This window comes from Natator depressus, chromosome 14 (assembly GCF_965152275.1).
Source record: "Natator depressus isolate rNatDep1 chromosome 14, rNatDep2.hap1, whole genome shotgun sequence".
Classification (NCBI taxonomy): domain Eukaryota; kingdom Metazoa; phylum Chordata; order Testudines; family Cheloniidae; genus Natator; species Natator depressus.
Window position 1 is genome coordinate 37648174 of NC_134247.1, and position 17099 is coordinate 37665272.

Consider the following 17099-nt stretch of genomic DNA (forward strand, 5'->3'; position numbering starts at 1 on the left):
GCTGTGTTAGATGCTGAACAGTCTAACATTCCCATCCCAGGGACTGCCAGACTTACAATCACTTCCTGGCTTAATATCAGAGGCATCCTGTGACCTGGGAACAAGTTGTGTCCTACTTGCTGTGGGCTGATTCTGTCAGTATTTTCTCTCGTCTTCACCCGGAACATGAAGATTTCTGTACAGAGCGACCCTTGAACCGAAGGGTGATTTTTTTTGCGGTAAGTTTTATGACTTTTCTGAGTCGACAGTTCACATCCACGCCCGTTTCCAGACTCCAGTAAAGCCTCAGAAAAACAGATTTCGGTTTTAAATTTTCAAAACAACAAGAAGAAAAGGCAAAGGAACAATTTGTAGCCCATACAGAGAAAATGTAACTAACACCACACACAGCTTATTCAAGGGAGTCAGTGTGTTTTGCCATGACTAAGACCAAGCGGAGACGGGGACACATAGCAGAGAGGAGAATGTGTTTGTTTTGGAGGTGATTATTCATTTACTAATCTGACCCCATGACTTGCCCTGGGGACAAGTCTGAATTCCACAGAGATGGGTAAATCTCCCCAGTTGTAAGTAACAGGGACATGTTTGCTCCAGCAGAGATATCACATATGTCCTGTGTTAATGAGCACAGTAGCATGTGACCCTGTCATTAGAGGTTATATCCTAATGCCCAGACACAAGGGAAAAGAAATAACTTTGCCCAGATGTAAGCGGGAAATGGTCCAGCTATTGCGGGGAAGAACTTTCCTGGCTTATACACCACCCTGGTGGAATGGGCTAGCGAAAGGATCTCAGTCCTCGCTCCCACTCTCTCTACCCAGAGGCCTGCCTGACCTTGAGGGCTCCCCTTCCACTCTAGTCCCAGTAACCCTGACAAGGCTGGGTCCAGGATTCCTGGGGGGCTCGACCCCCAACCTTGTCGTGGTCACTTAGGGCAGGGGCTAGGCTGTCCCCACTCTGGGGTGCTCTCTCTGCACTTGACACTTCCCTGACCCACTGATCATTACATACAGTTCAAAGCAAATACAATTTAAATCATTACATACAATTCAAAGCAAATACAAATACAAACAGCAATCAATGAAAGAAAAAAAAGGAAAAAATGGGAAAGGTTAAAAGAAAACACACGTCACCCTGCTCTGTGTCATGGGGCAACCAGAAACAACCATCTCTGGAATGTTAGGGCAGTTCACAGTCTGTGCCCCACATGTTCCAGGCCTCCTGCCCGGGCCCTGGCTGCGCTGCGGGATGCTGTGCGTCGGACACTTGCTCTGGCGGTGACAGCAGTGCTGGATTAACGCGTAAGATAACTAAGCTACATCTCAGGGCCTTGCAATACGAGGGGCCTCTAAAAAAGAAAAAACTGACTCCGTTTCAAATTTTATCAAAATCAGTTGATAAATAAAGGAGATATAGGAAAAAGTAGATTCTCTCTAAATATAGCAAAAACAACGAGGTACTTGTGGCACCTTAGAGACTAACACATTTATTTGGGCATAAGCTTTTGTGGGCTAAGACTCACTTCATCAGATGCATGAAGTGGAAAATACAGTAGGAAGATATATACACATAGTACATGAAAAGATGGGAGTTGCCTTACCAATTCTAACGAGACAATTCAATTAAAGTGGGCTAGTATCAGCAGGAGGAAAAATCACTTTTGTAGTGGTAATCAGGGTGGCCCATTTCAAACAGTCGACAAGAAGATGTGAGGAACAGCAGGGGGAAAATTAGCATGGGGAAATTAGTTTTTAGTTCTTGTAGTGACCCATCCACTTCCAGTCTTTATTCAGGCCTAATTTGATGGTGTCCAGTTTGCAAATTAATTCCAGTTCTGCTGTTTCTCATTGGAGTCTGTTTCTGAAGTTTTTTTGTTGAAGAATTGCCACTTTTAAATATAGACATATAGAATAACTATAGACATTTTCGTTCAAATATGACAAAAATATATACATCTGGCTACACAAATACCCTTACCTTACCCTTCACTAATTGTTCATTATTGACAGGTGGGAGGCCAGGGCTGAGAAAAAAAAACAATAATTGCACTTGTAAAATTAGTATTTCATAAAATATCAGGGTTGGAAGGGACCTCAGCAGGTCATCTAGTCCAACCCCCTGCACAAGGCAGGACCAATCCCCAGTTTTTGCCCCAGATCCCTAAATGGCCCCCTCAAGGATTGAACTCATGACTCTGTGTTTATCAGGGCAATGCTCAAGCCACTGAACTATCCCTCCCACCAGCCCCCTACTTGTCAAGACAAGAAGTAGTGCCACATCTGGATAACAATGTACAGCCCACAACCTGAAGTTCAAACTCCCCAGATCAGTTCCATTTCATTTCATTTCATTTCATTCCATTTCATTTAAGTCATTAGACTTAAAGGCCCAGATTCTGGGAAATTTGGGAAGCCCATCTACTTATCCATTGTGGAAGGAGGAGAGCAACAACAGCTGCCCTCTGTGAGTGACATGGGACATAGTTTGGATTTGTTTTCATCATCAGTTTATTCATTTATGGTTTGAGATGAAGGAAAGCTGCTGGATTGGGGAGTTTTTGTTACACAATTCCATTTTTAATTTGTGGCAGCTGGAGCTTTTAAAAATATATAATAAAATCAAATAGTCTGCTCAAGAAATGTATCGTACTGATTGAATATTGTTACTCACTTCTTTAACTGTCCAAATCTAAATGATAGTAATGTAGATTATTCTAAAGATTAATTTATTCACATTTTTTATTTGTTACACTCAACTTCACTAAAACTACTCACGAGTCCAACCCACATCAGGTCACATACAAATGCAAAAATTTGTACGAGTAAGTCTGCTATCAGTCTCCTAAGGCAGCATTTTGTTGGCCAGCTACTACTGGTAAAATTCTGACCATGCCCTCATGACTTATTTATTTAAATAAATAATCTAACTGACGATAAAATCGGGGAAAATGTGAGGTTGGAGATGGCAGTGTCGTGAAGCCATGCTGCTAAGCTCATACTCGTATGGGACTCATCCTAGGAGTGACATCATCTATAGAGTCCCCCTTGGCTGGTAATAGCTGGAAGGCCGCCATCTTTTGTTTACAGTCGAACACGCTCAGTTGTATAGTGCCTTCACTCCTGCTTTTCCTAAGTGGTAGTGTGTTCTTTCTTCGTTTGGTCTGTATGTATGTAGAATTGTGTATTTTAGTGCGCACACTACTTTCTATTTCATGCGCTATCCATGCTTCACATGGAGTTTGCAGGTGATCATCTTATGGACTTGGCTTGATTGGATCTTGAGGAGGATAAATTTGTGTTGGCTTCCCTCTGTCAGTTTCTGGAACCTTCACAGTAAATATCAGAGAGTGCTGATGAAAGGATAACTAGAGGGTTTTGAGAGAAGTGAAGGAAGATATAAATATATATCAAAATATTCTGAGTACTTGGGCAGCAAGTTATTTCAAAGTATGTGCATATATGATTTATAGGCTATTAAATATTCATTATACAGGCAGTCCTCGACTTTACGATGTTCGACTTACGACAAACAGCACATATGATGTTTCTGAATTGACACCCTGATTCGACTTCCAAGAATTGGTTTTGACTTTATGACGCTCGGTCCCTCAATGGAGTGTATTGCGGTTCCGAGTTATGACGTTTAGACTTACGATGCAATTTTCAGGAACCAATTGTGTCGTAAACCCGAGGATTGCCTGTATTTGCTTGAATATAATCTAGTTTTTCTTACTTTCTCAATGCCTGTCTAAAGATTACCAGTCTTTTTTCAGGTAAATTCTTTCTTTCTCTTTCACGCATATAGCTTGTTGTCACTCTGTGTGTCCAAGGTGTTTACTAGAGATTAATTAGTGGTCCTGGGGGAGACAGAAGATAGGGAAGCAAATGCAAAGACAGATGGCTGCCTAGCAAAAAGACTGGGATTTTCTGCTTGGCGGGATTGGAGCACGCAAGATCATATTTTATTATAGGTAGTGTGCTATGTAAAAATTCTTATATAGACTTATAAATCACATATCATATGCATAATACATCATATTTTTTATAGTATGTCAAAAGAAAAATCCCAACAATTCATTGTTTCATAGCAAAAATTAAATCAGAATAAACATTTGTAAATATATTTTATATATAGTCTGGATAAACTTTGTATTTCCCAAACAAAATTAATCAAAAGTTTTTTCATTTATTCATATGAAAAGAAGGATAATTTTCCTTATTCATAGTTTAAAAAAATTGTATATCCTCTCTTGTTTTCCTGTGAGAACACAGACAAAATAGCACTAACTTTAACAGAAATATCCTGGTAAAATAATACAGGTTTTCAGCATATATATATATAATTTGTTGTTGTATAGATATATAAATCTCAATATTTATAATTTAAAATTAATTTTTTTACTAGTTTTTGAAAGTGATTTTGTGCCTTTTTTTGAGTCTAATGGTAACAAACTGCTCAGGAGAATAGTCATTTTTGCAACTGAAATGTCAAGAATGAACTGCGGACAACAATTCTGCAAGACAAGCTATCTGCCCTAGGCATTCTGTGCATCGAAAGTGACAAACTCCATAGCTTATCATGTGAGGACATCACCAATGACTTTGTTGTCCAAAAATCACGAAAGAAAATGTTTTACGTTTCAGTGTTCAAATTAACATGATGTGCAAACAGACATACTGCAGGCTGTACTGCTTCCAGTAAGTAAGCTGGTCTGTGTAACTGTCACTGCTTTTGCATTGCTGTAGATATAAAGTTTTCATATCTAGTAATTAAGAAATCATAGATGAGAATATGTTAATCTGAAACTATTTTATAATGCAAACAGGCATATTGCAAGACGTGTTTTAGTTAGATTATTCTATTTTTACAACTTTGCCTTTGAATATATGCAAATATAAAGCTTTCATGTTTATATATTCAATGTCATTTATGTGAAAATAATAAATTCATTTTTTTTTTATGGTATGGGGCCTCTTACACTTGACATAGCTTAGGGCCCCAGAATGTCACAATCCGGTCCTGGGTGGCAAGGCCCTTCTTCCCAGCGTCAGCCCACCCTGTTGGGGTTATGATCCCCCTCCAAGTCTGGCCTGCAAGGCCTCTTGGCTGGGGGCAACTCCTTGTGCTGGGCCCTTTGCCCAGGGTCCCCCCTCGCTCTATCCAGCTGGCTGCTCACAGCCCCCGACTCCGGACTGCTCCAGCCCCATCTCCAGCTCCACCACTCTGCCTCAGCACGGCTGCTGCTCTAGCTCCAGTGCCCTGAGCTGCTTTTCTGGCCCTTCTGGCTCTGGCAGAGCTCTGCTCCCCAGCTCAGCTAGGGCCCCTGCTCTCTCCTTAGCTCGGCCCCACTCTGACTGACCCAGGCAATTCCAGCTCACACGGGAGGAGGACTCCCTGATTAGCCTGCCCGCCCTTTCAATCAGGCTGACCTGGAGCGTTGGCCTCTCCCCATTGTTCCTGGGGACTGCCAGTCTCAGGGTCCTCATTTCCCATCGACCCTTCCCCTTTCTTTTGGTACTGGGAGCTAGCCAACCAAAACACCCCCACTGAGTGGTAGTAAGGGGACAACAGTCCCCTCACATCGGCATGTTTGGGGGCGGGGGCAAAATGGGGCAGGAAGAGGTGGGCAGGGTGAATCGGGGTAGAAAGAGATAGGGCGGGGGCAGAGCAAGGGTTGGAAGAGGGGGCGGGGGTAGGGCCTTGGGGGAAGGGGTGAGTGGGGGCGGAGCTGGGGGGGGGGAGCAGAGCACCCCATTGCACATTAGAAAGTCAGCACCTCTGTGCCTATCGTACCACTCCTTCTGAGCTTCCTGGCTTTCCTTCAGGTTTTGCTGAATCAAATTTGTCATACTTTGCAAATTTTTCTTAAACGGAGACACATATTCCATCACTGGTTGCTCTGTCTCCTCATCATTATCTTCCCAAGAATCACGAACCAGATCTGGGGGGTCCCCTAACGTGCCTCACATACAGCAATTCAAAGGGAGCAAAGCCGGTAGACTCTTGGGGTACACTCCTGTACGCATACAACGGATACGGCAGTAGAATGTCCCAGTCATTCTGGCACCTGTCCACATACATTTTCAGCAAAGACTTCAATGTTCCATTGAACCTTTCCACCAGACCAGTGGCTCTCAAACTTTACCAACCCGAGGACCCGCATTTTGATTTAAAAATTTTCGCGGACCCCCGAGCCGGCTTCTAATTTTCCCTGGGGGTGCTCAGCCCCAGGCCCCACCCCCACTCCACCCCTTCCCCCAAAGCCCCACCCCTGTCCCACCTATTCCTGCCCCTGCTCCACTCTTGCCCCTCCTCTTCTCCGCCTCTTTCCGCCCCTTCCCCCAAGCACGCTCTGTCCCCGCTCCTCCCCCTCCTACCCACCATCTCCTGCATGCCGCTGAACAGCTGTTCCATGGCGTGCAGAAGGCACTGGGAGGGAGGGGGAGGAGTTGATCAATGGGGCTGGTGGCCCCGGACCCGTTCCTGCCATTCCCAGTGTTCTTCCCTGGCCCAGGCTGGCTGGGGCTGGGGCTGGCTGGCCTGCCGCAGGGACAAGGGGCAGCTGGTGCACGGGCCATGCTGCCTGCCCAGTGCTGCGGCTGTGTCGCCTAGTGCACCAGGGCTGGGGTCACAGTGGGGATGCTCTGGACTCCTGCGCGGGGGCGGGGGGCAGAAGGGCAGGGGAAGGAGGGCTGAAGGGGGGAGACCAGGGGCTAGCCTCCCCCAACAGCTGGTTCACTGGACATGCTGTATCCATTTGTTACCATTCATTAGATACACTGTCACTGAATGATTGATAAACAAACACTCTGTACCTGCTGTAATTTTGAGATGTTCAGTTTTATGAATTTTTTGATTTAATGGCCTCCTGAACCCCCAATTAGTTAATAAAATAGGGGTTCTACTGTAATTAGGTCAGAGTGGGACCTCATGAAAGGCTTCCTGTGGGTCAGATGCGATCTGTTTTTTTCCACGTCGGTTAATTATGCACTTGAATCTTCCCACTGAACTCAACGGGAGAACCCCTGGGGGATAACAGCTCACCAGTGTGAGTAATGGTGTAACAACCTGGCCTCCGATCACAATATAGCCCAGTGACTTCCTTAGGTGGAACAATAAAAAAAACCCATCATGCCATACTTTGAAAAGGTCAGGTTCTGTCATATTCACTCAGCACCTTATCCTGGGCTAGATTGGAGTTTCACTAAATGCCCTGACTAAGGGGTAATGTGTAATTGTACTGCTCTAGGAACAGAGCAGGGACTATGTTTTAGTACCCCTCTCTTACATAGCGCATTTCCACCCTTGATCTCAAAGCATCTTGCAAAGAAGATGAGAATTATTATCCCCATGTTAATGATGGGGAAATATCATGCTGCCTCCCAAAGAACCAGACCATGGCCTTGATTTCCCCCCCTTACTCCAGGGGCAAAATAATCTTTGCCAACCTGGTGCAGATTACTTCCCCTTCTGCACCTGCTTGGATGCCCTGGCCATCCTGGGGATGGATGGGATGGAGCCAACATTCCACACATTCCCTTTCTGTGCCCATCTGTGTTGGAGGGACAGTAGCAGCCCAATGGAGGCTGTTTTCCCTAGGATGCTGAGATCCATGTTATGATTAGCCTGAAAGGAAACAGGTGGGTGCTTTTACACCTCTTTACTCCTCTGCACAGATGCATAACGCAGGTGACCTCTGTGAGCAGTCCCACTGGTTTCATTCTTAAGTCATAGTCATTGGGTTGGCTATTATAATGAGATAAAATCTGACAGTAACGACATTTTCTAATTGGCTGTGCTTTAACCTTCATGGCAAGAATAATACAAAGAGCAGTGCCATAAAACCCTTGATGACATTATGAGGATTATTGCCTGGTGTAATAGGGATTTTTCATTCTGAGTCTGAGGTTCAAAACACAGCTTAAAGCAGGCTGGGGCCCCCGAGCAAATTCTCGTGTCCCACGGCTTCGTAAAATGGAATGATCTGGCAACACTACAGAACACCTTAGGAATAGGGTAAAGGGTAAAGAGCTGGATTGAGATTTGGGAGATCTGGGTTGCATCCCTGGCTCTCATAGGCGACACGTAATGGAGGCTGGAGGAGGTTAAGCCTCCCCAAACCTCGTGCCGCCGGGGCGGGGCTGGGGGCGGGGGGAGAGGAGGGAGTATCGTATCTGGGGTCCCTGGAAAAATCTCCCCCTGCCGCAGCCCCAGGGGCACAGAGCTTTTCTGGTCTCAGGGTCGCAGTGGGGTGGGGAGGTGGAAGTAGTGAGCGGGGGGTGGGGGTTCAGGGGAAGAGGTGGAATGGGGGCAGGGCCTTGGGGACGGGGTGGAACGGGGATGGGGCTGTGGGTGGAATGGGGTGGGGCTGCAGGGAAAGGCATGGGATAGGGTGGGGCCATGGGCGGGGCTGTGGGTGGAAGGTGCAGAATGGAGGAGGGGCTCCAGGCTGTGGTCCCGGCTGAGGCTGAGAGCTCAACCCTGGCCGGGGCCAAGCTCTCAGCAACCCCACTCCACCCCAGCCTGGGATGGGGGGGGGGGAGTAGGGGAGAGAGAGGAGGGGAAGGCTGTGAACAGTGAGTGGTGTGTAGTTGCGGCCAGAAGAGGGGGGTATGGGGCTAGCTTTCCCACGGGAAAGTTTCACCCTCCACCCATGCTGGCTGTTAATTCCCTGATTTCTGGCTCTCATCCTATGTGTCCTGTGGCAAGTCACTTAGGGCCAGATTTGTAGAGGTATTTAGACACCTAATGGGATTTTCAGAAGCACCTAGGTGCCTAACTCTCATTGAAGTAAATGGGAGTTGGGTGCCTAGCCACTTTTTACATTTCTACTAGGTGTCTATCTGCATCTTTAGGCACCTAAATACCTTTAAACTGGCCCTTAATCTCTCCAGGCCTCAGTTTTCCATCTGTGAAATGGGAATTAATATTTCTTCTGTATCACATAGAGGGACTGCGAGGATAAATTCATCAATGGCTGTGAGGTACTCAGATAATAAGGTGATAGGCAGGAGAGATGGATAAATGATCTGGAGAAAGGGGTAAACAGAGAGGTGGCAAAGTTTGCAGATGATACTAAACTGCTCAAGATAGTTAAGACCAAAGCAGACTGTGAAGAACTTCAAAAAGATCTCACAAAACTAAGTGATTGGGCAACAAAATGGCAAATGAAATTTAATGTGGATAAATGTAAAGTCATGCACATTGGAAAAAATAACCCCAACTATACATACAATATGATGGGGGCTAATTTAGCTACAACTAATCAGGAAAAAGATCTTGGAGTCATCGTGGATAGTTCTCTGAAGACGTCCACGGAGTGTGCAGCAGCAGTCAAAAAAGCAAACAGGATGTTAGGGATCATTTAAAAACGGATAGAGAATAAGATGGAGACTATCTTACTGCCCTTATATAAATCCATGTTACACCCACATCTTGAATACTGCGTACATATGTGGTCACCTCATCTCAAAGAAGATATACTGGCATTAGAAAAGGTTCAGAGAAGGGCATCTAAAATGATTAGGGTTTTGGAACAGGTCCCATATGAGGAGAGATTAAAGAGGCTAGGACTTTTCAGCTTGGAAAAAAGGAGACTAAGGCGGGATATGATAGAGGTCTATAAAATCATGAGTGGTGTGGAGACAGTGAATAAGGCAAAGTTATTTACTTGTTCCCATACTATAAGAACTAGGGGCCACCAAATGAAATTAATGGGCAGCAGGTTTAAAACAAATAAAAGGAAGTGCTTCTTCACACAGCACACAGTCAACCTGTGGAACTCCTTGCCTGAGGAGGTTGTAAAGTCCAGGACTATAACAGGGTTTAAAAGAGAACTGGATAAATTCATGGAGGTTAAGTCCATAATGGCTATTAGCCAGGATGGGTAAGGAATGGTGTCCCTAGCCTCAGTTTGTCAGAGCGGGCTGATGGATGGCAGGAGAGAGATCAGTAGATCATTACCTGTTAGATTCATTCACTGTGGGGCACCTGGCATTGGCCACTGTCGGCAGACAGGATATTGGGCTGGATGGACCTTTGGTCTGACCCAGCATGGCCACTCTTATGTTCTTATGGACTACAGCTCATGGGAGCAACCAGCAGGTATCCAAAATAACCTGAGTAGCTTTTTAAACAGGGAATAGGGGAAAAGAGGAGGAGCGTTGTTCAGAAAAACAGGGACATGTCAGAAAATGGGGAAGACAGAAGAAAAAAGGACTTGGACGGTTAAAATATATTCTGCAGACACTAGTCACACACAAGGAAAGATAACTGCACTGGGTGGCTCTCTTTACACTTTTAGCAAGGGACCTCCCCAAAGTCAAAAGACAGCTAATTTAAAACTGGTAAAAGGAAAAAAAAAAACTTATTTACACAATGTATAATCAACCTTTGAAACTCAGTATCACAAGGCATCACTGAGGCCAACGGTTTATTGGTGTCCAAAGAGACTTTAGACATTGATATGAGTAATTAAAGTTAACCAGTTTGATAGTTACATTGGAAAACATCACTCTTCTACATGGCCATATCAAGTTACTTACATTTTCTGTCTTACTTTCCCCTTATGTAAAGTGGGAATGCTAATAGTAACCTACCAGTCAGGGGTATTTTGATGATCAGCTAATCTGACCTCTTCAGGTCCTGTCCAGTCCTACGTTGCTATGTTTCTATAGCCATTGAGTCATTTTAAAAAATGTGACAATTTTCATTGTTATTTTAAAGCTGACAATTAAGGAATAATTTTTCATAAAAAGCATTCCATCACTTTTCACTTTTACCTCTCTGACACTTTTCAGAGCAGACTTCCTCAGACACAGCACGCTGGGGGACAAATTAAACCCAGGATGGGAGGTGGGCAAGGAGGCAGCAGGGGTTGCGAGTGATGGGGTGGATGGGTGAGGGGAGGCTGCAGGGGCCAGGAGCGTTGAGGGGGTTGGTAAGCCCAAAGCCCGGCAGCTGGGGATGGAGCCTTGTAGCCCAGGGATGGAGCTCGCCGCTGTGCAGCCAAAGCCCGGAGCCGGAAGCCCTGCACTTGGAGTCCGTGGCCGGAGCCCGCTGCCATGCGGCCAGAGCCAACCCAGGCTGAAGCCGGAAGCTTGAGTTCCATCGTCCACCAGAAGGTGGGGAGCTCACCTCCTCCAGCATTTGTGGGTTCAGCGGGAGGCAGGGCCCAACCCATCCTGGTAGCCCCAGAGGAGCAACCGCTGCTTCCCCCAATCACTGCCCAGGAGGCTGTGGCTGCAAGAAAACCCACTGGTGACCGCATTTGATAAATGCTGCTCTAGGCCTAGGTGCAGTTAGGTCAGAGAAGATGTGTGTGTGTGTGTGTGGGGGGGGGGATGTGGGGTCACATGCCCCCTTCTCCCCCTGAGATTTGCTGCTTGGCTTGTATCGAGCAGGCTAACACAGACTGAGCATGCTCAGTAACACTCCTGAAGCTGGCTGCCCTCACTCTGCCCCCCCCTCCACTATTGGCAGGCACGGGTCATCTGGGATTTGAGCACCTACCTCCCATTTGTGCTTTTGAAAATCTCCCCAACTTTCTTTTTGTCTTCTGTGAAGCACCTGGCACTTTTTTGGGGGGGCTACAAAGTAATTAAAGTGATTATTTATTATTATTTTACTAACAATAATAACAGCTCTGTCACATTGTTTTCTTCAGTTCAGAGAATACTTAATTTTTTTGGCAAAATGTACCAGTGGGAAAGAGCTCCATGCAGCGCTCCAAAGACAAGTCCAATGCATAATGTTGAGCATGTGCACAAGTGTTTGCTGGATAAGGGCCTACACAAAATATTGGGACAGGACTGGACTCTAAAAAAGAATAATTTTCCTCTGTGGTTGAGAGGTAAATACTTTATTTAAAAAACAAAACCAAAATAAACAAACAAGCATATTTCCAGCTCTTTTCTAGTCTCTTTAACCCAAGAACAGTATTTTCTCTTGTTGCGGGTTGGCTTATTGTTTTGAGTTAATAGACAGCTGAGCAAATCTTGGTTGATGGTTGCCTTACCAGAGAACAATTTTATTTGATTCTAGTAATCTGTGGTGACTGTGGGAAAGAAAGAAAGTTTTCAAAACTGAAATTGTTCTCCAGCACACAGAAGACCTTGGAAAATCAAAACTGCTGACAGTGAAATTGCTATCTCAGTATTATTGGGATACTAGGACTTATATCTCTCTAACATAATTAGCACATGATAAGCATTCTAGTTTCTAGTCTACTTCCATTTCTGAAGCTGGTGAATACAGTGGGAGGGCGTCCATTTCAATTCGGAGTGCATTAAATTGAAAGGAAAAATGCATTCAGGCTAGCCTCAAATTCATGGGTTCTGTGATGTTATTTGTAGAATTAGAATTCAGAATTCACTGAAAACGTAATGTAATGTTGACGTTTGGAAGTGGATGATAGAAAAGCTGGGAAGATCCTGAAGAGCTGAAAGTACTCTAGACGCTTTTTTTGGCCAGTATTTGTCAGGTAGGTGAACTTTGTTCAGTCAAACAATATATAAATTGCTGTTTTCTATATATTCTTATATATACCCTAATGCAGATGAACTGTTGTTATTAAAGGACAATACTCCCAAGACTTTCAGGGATAAGTTATTTGGAATTTGAATATTGCATTTGAAATGTATGTTCAAAGTACTATTTTAGTTCAGTTTTTCATTATATGCTAGAGATGATTATGCTGGAATAATATTTATTCTGTCTTTTGCTCTTATGCGTAGTTTATTGACATTGCATTATATCACAATATCAGTTTTCGAGCAGAATTCCGTGGTGAAATCATTGCAGAGTTCTATAAAAGGCTGCTGGTATGATATAAGCCACATGTCATCACATTCCGGTGTTAATACCTCATTTCACTCGATTGGTTATGTTTAGGTTAGGTTAGTTCTTAGGATATTTTTTTGTTACTGCCTCAATAATACATTGATACCCTACCATAATGTAGTGAGAGTAGAGAAATACCTTATTTAAAGCCAGTTTTCTCTTTAATAGTTTTAAACATACAGTTTTCAGCATCATGAGATCTATTTATCTTTGGTAGAAAGCGTTCCTGAAATTATGCTCATCATACACGTGGGATCAGATCATTGTTCATCCTGACTATTGGTGTAAAGGGTTAAAAGATTATAAGGCATTCTATTATTCCTTTGTGTCAGTGTACAGTATGGTTACTTACTTTTAGTTGCATAGAGTAGAAGGACCTACAAAGCCGCTACAGCCTCCTCATGCTGGAGGAGATGGGGAGTGGACACAACCTTAGCTCTGCCCTGATAATGTGGTCTGCAGCATAGCATTGAACCAGATGTAAACCTGGTATGGTTTACTCCCTCCCTGGATCATGGTGATAGCTTGGCCTCCTGGGCTGCTCTAGGGGCAGCATGATAATACATTGCCCTTTGGCTTTGGCCCCCCCATACCCAGGGCTGCGGGCCTTGGGCTTTGGCTTCGGTCCCCCCTTCTGTGGTTGTGTAGTAGTTTTTGCTGTCAGAAGGGGGTTGAACAATTTTCTGTGCAAGCCATTTGTCTTCGGAGCATGATGTTTTGTTGAAATAGAAATTTTCAGGAAAAATATGTGCTTTTGTAGAAATATTGGGGTTCTATGTGATTAAAAAACAAAACTTTCAAAAAAAATTTGTATTGGGCAAAAATGAAACAAAAATTTCATAGGGAGAAAAATCAATTATTCACCAGTTCTTATCATAATGTCACAATCTAGCTTATGAGGAGCACGAGTCACTGATACATGCTATAAATTAAGTCTGTATCCCCAGGGAAACCAATAGGGTTAGAATGAACTCAGAATATACAACAGTGCAGGGTGAGTTAGGACAATAGAATCATAGAAATGTAGGGCTGGAAGGGACCTCAAGAGGTCGTCAACTCCAGCCCCCTGCACCTCTGAGGCAGGACCAAGTAAACCTAGATCGTCCCTGGTGGGTATTTGTCCAAACTGTTCTTAAAAACACCTATGATGGGGATTCCACAACCTCCCTAGGAGTAAGAATGCCAGCACTTGAAGGTGTAAGGGTGCAAGATAGTTGGTTAAAACTAGACCTGGTTGAACAGTTTTCCACCAGAAAAAATTGATTCAACAAAACTGAAACATTTCACAGGAACACATCAGTTTTGTTGAAATTTTCTATGGGAAATTATTGAAACATTTCATTGTGACTTCATTGTTTTGACTTTTATGTCAATATAATATAATGAGACAAGGTGGGTGAGGTAATAATCTTTTATTGAACTAGAAGTTGGTCCTATAAAAGTTATTACCTCACTCACCTTCTCTCTCTAATATCCTGGGACCAAAATGACTACAACTACACTGTATAATATAATATAATATAATTATAATAAAGCTGAATCAAAATATGTTGACCTTATCATCTCATTTTGTGAAAAATTCAGATTTTGTCCTTTCATCCCAATTCCTGACTCAGGATTAAAACAGAGTTTGAAATCTTGGAATTTCCGATGGGATGGAAATTTGAGTTTTAGACCAGCTTTAGTTAAACACATACAGGTAGAAAGGTCAGGATGACGACAGGCCGATATTTTCTTTCTTTCTTTCTTTCTTTCTTTCTTTCTTTCTTTCTTTCTTTCTTTCTTTCTTTCTTTCTTTCTTTCTTTCTTTCTTAATGAAGACAAGCAACATACAAAGAGTAGGGGAATGGAAGACAAACAGAATGTATACACTTTTTATAAACCTTACGTACAATTTATATTTTCAGCAAGTGACCCAGTGGTTGTGTGGTTAAGAGAGGAGTGGCAGCAGCACAGAAATTATGGAGATTAATTTGCTGGAAATCTCAAAGGGCTGGTTAGTTGATTTGATGGTGGAAGTAGGTGAGTGATATTCAAAGAGATGACGTGGAGGTCAGAGAAAGGGAACTCAGAAATATACAAACCAGAGGCAGTATTATTCTTGTATATGGAATGTCTACTTCCTAACCTTCAAACTCTAATACCCAGGGTATCTTATGTACAACTCACTGCGTTGATCTCAAATCACTGGCTTTGCACTCACTTATTTTTTTTCTCCTTTTGTCCAGTACCAGCTAAAATGAAGATGAAGCTTTTCTCTTTCTCCAAGAGCTCAGTAGGGAGCTCATCTCTGCTTGGCTACATCATTTTCTTCACTTCTCTACTTGTTCACAGGTTGGACTCAGGTAGGAATTCCTATTTGCACAGCACAGATGTTGGAGATAGCTGATACATTATAATATCCATCCCCCGTAACTTTACAATTGTTCACCCTAGAAACTATTTCTTTAGGTAGGGAAATTATGCTCTTTCCCTTCTTTTTGGGTGAGGCCATTGTCATTCCTCCCTCATTCTCCTTAGAAGATTTAGGCATTATGGCCCTGATCCAACCCCCATATCGGATCAATGGAAGTCTTACCCATTGACTTCAGTCGGCATTGGATCAGGGTCTAGGGGCTAGAGTCACAAAAGGACTTCAGCCCCTAACTGCCACTTGAGGAACCTAAATCCCAGAATCTGCACCCTGTGGGATTCATAAACCCCCCTGCTCAGCTGTCCCTGAAGCCTGTAGGTACCTAACTCGCTCGATGCCTACATTTTTGCAGAAAAAGTTCCCTAGGCACCTATGTTTTTGCCTCTGAGCATGTGCACTGCAGTGCCATGCCAAGCGTCCAGACAGCTAGACCCCAGAGTAATACGCAACCAGTGAAAGATCGGCATCCTCTGCCTAGCTCACTTGCAGGGCCTGATCTGGTAAGCATGCTCAGAGCTCGCCTACTGGCTCTGGCCCCTATAGGCGAGCTTACCGAAAACAGCTGGGGGTGTGTGTGTCGGGGGGAAAATAAGTCATCACTGAGTTACTACCTCCCTCAGAAGTTTTAGCCCTGGGGTTAGGCTACTCACTTGGGATGTGGGAGACCGCCAATTCAAGTCCCCCCTCTGCCTGAGTGCGGGGGAAAGGGATTTGACCTAATGTTTTCCTCTTGTCACATGAATGCCCGAGCCCCTGATCTATGGGATACTCTGGTACGTGTGGGTGGGGAGGTCCTCAATCTTTTTTGTTGAAGCTGTTCTACTGTGGATAACTAATTAAAAAAAAAGGCACTGGAGCAGCCAAACTTGCTTCTGAGTCTCCCAGGCAAGTGCGCTAACCACCAGGCTACAGAGTCATGCTTGCTCTCTCTCTAGGGCCTGATAATTCTTTCATTATTTATTCACCCTGAAACAGCTGCAGCAGGAGGGACTGAGGGTGCCCCACATCAGAATAGCCTAATGATGAGGGCAGTCATTTGAAGGGTATCCTGGTTCAAATTCCTTTGCTCCTCAGCAGGAGTGGAGACTTGAACTGTGGTTTACATCGTGCATGAGTGCTTTAACCCAAGGGTTCTCAACCTTGTTTTTTCTGAGCCCCACCCCCCCACTTCAATATGCTATAAAAACTCCAGAGCCCAGTGGCGGGGGGGATGGGACGGGGGGAGAGACTCGGGGCTCTGGGCCAGGGAGGTGGGGAGACCCTTGGGCATAAGTGTAGTTTTACTTCTATTTTGGGGGGTGCAGGGGATGGCAGGGCTCGGGCCAGCTCTGCATAGATGGGTCCATGGAGTAGGGAGAGCCACCTCCACCCCCTGATTTAGCTGCGGGGGGAGGGGGGTACTGGGGCTCCCAGCTTCAGCCCTGCACCACTCCCGGCCGGCTTCAGCCCTGTGCCACTCCCAGCTTCAGAGTGCGGGGGAGGGGGTGGCACGGGGGAGATGGACAACACATGCCTCTCAGCTTAGCGGTTCCCAGTGGCCAGTTTAGGCAAGGAACTGACTAGCGTGCTGGCTTCTGTGACTGGCATCTTTCTCTCCCCATTCAGTGCTGTGAATCTCAGTGATTTTCCAGGTACCTAAAAGTTAGGGGTGGGGATACTAAGTGTCTCTGTGAATCCAGCCCTATATGTCCCTGTGCACGAGCCAGAACACCCGCAGCTTGGATCAGCCTTCTATGTATAGCGGGCTGAAATTTTCCAAATTTCAATTTTTTGGTGAAAAACTGTGGTATTTTTGAAATTTAACACAAAACGGGGGAAGGGGGTTATCATGACTTTTCATGATTTT

At 44.6% G+C, this 17099-nt stretch overlaps 1 pseudogene; it reads left to right on the forward strand.

The window, feature by feature from the left end:
* The first annotated feature begins 111 nt into the window (after positions 1–111).
* The window catches only part of LOC141998496 (butyrophilin subfamily 1 member A1-like), a 28537-nt pseudogene continuing 11549 nt past the window's right edge, over positions 112–17099 (forward strand).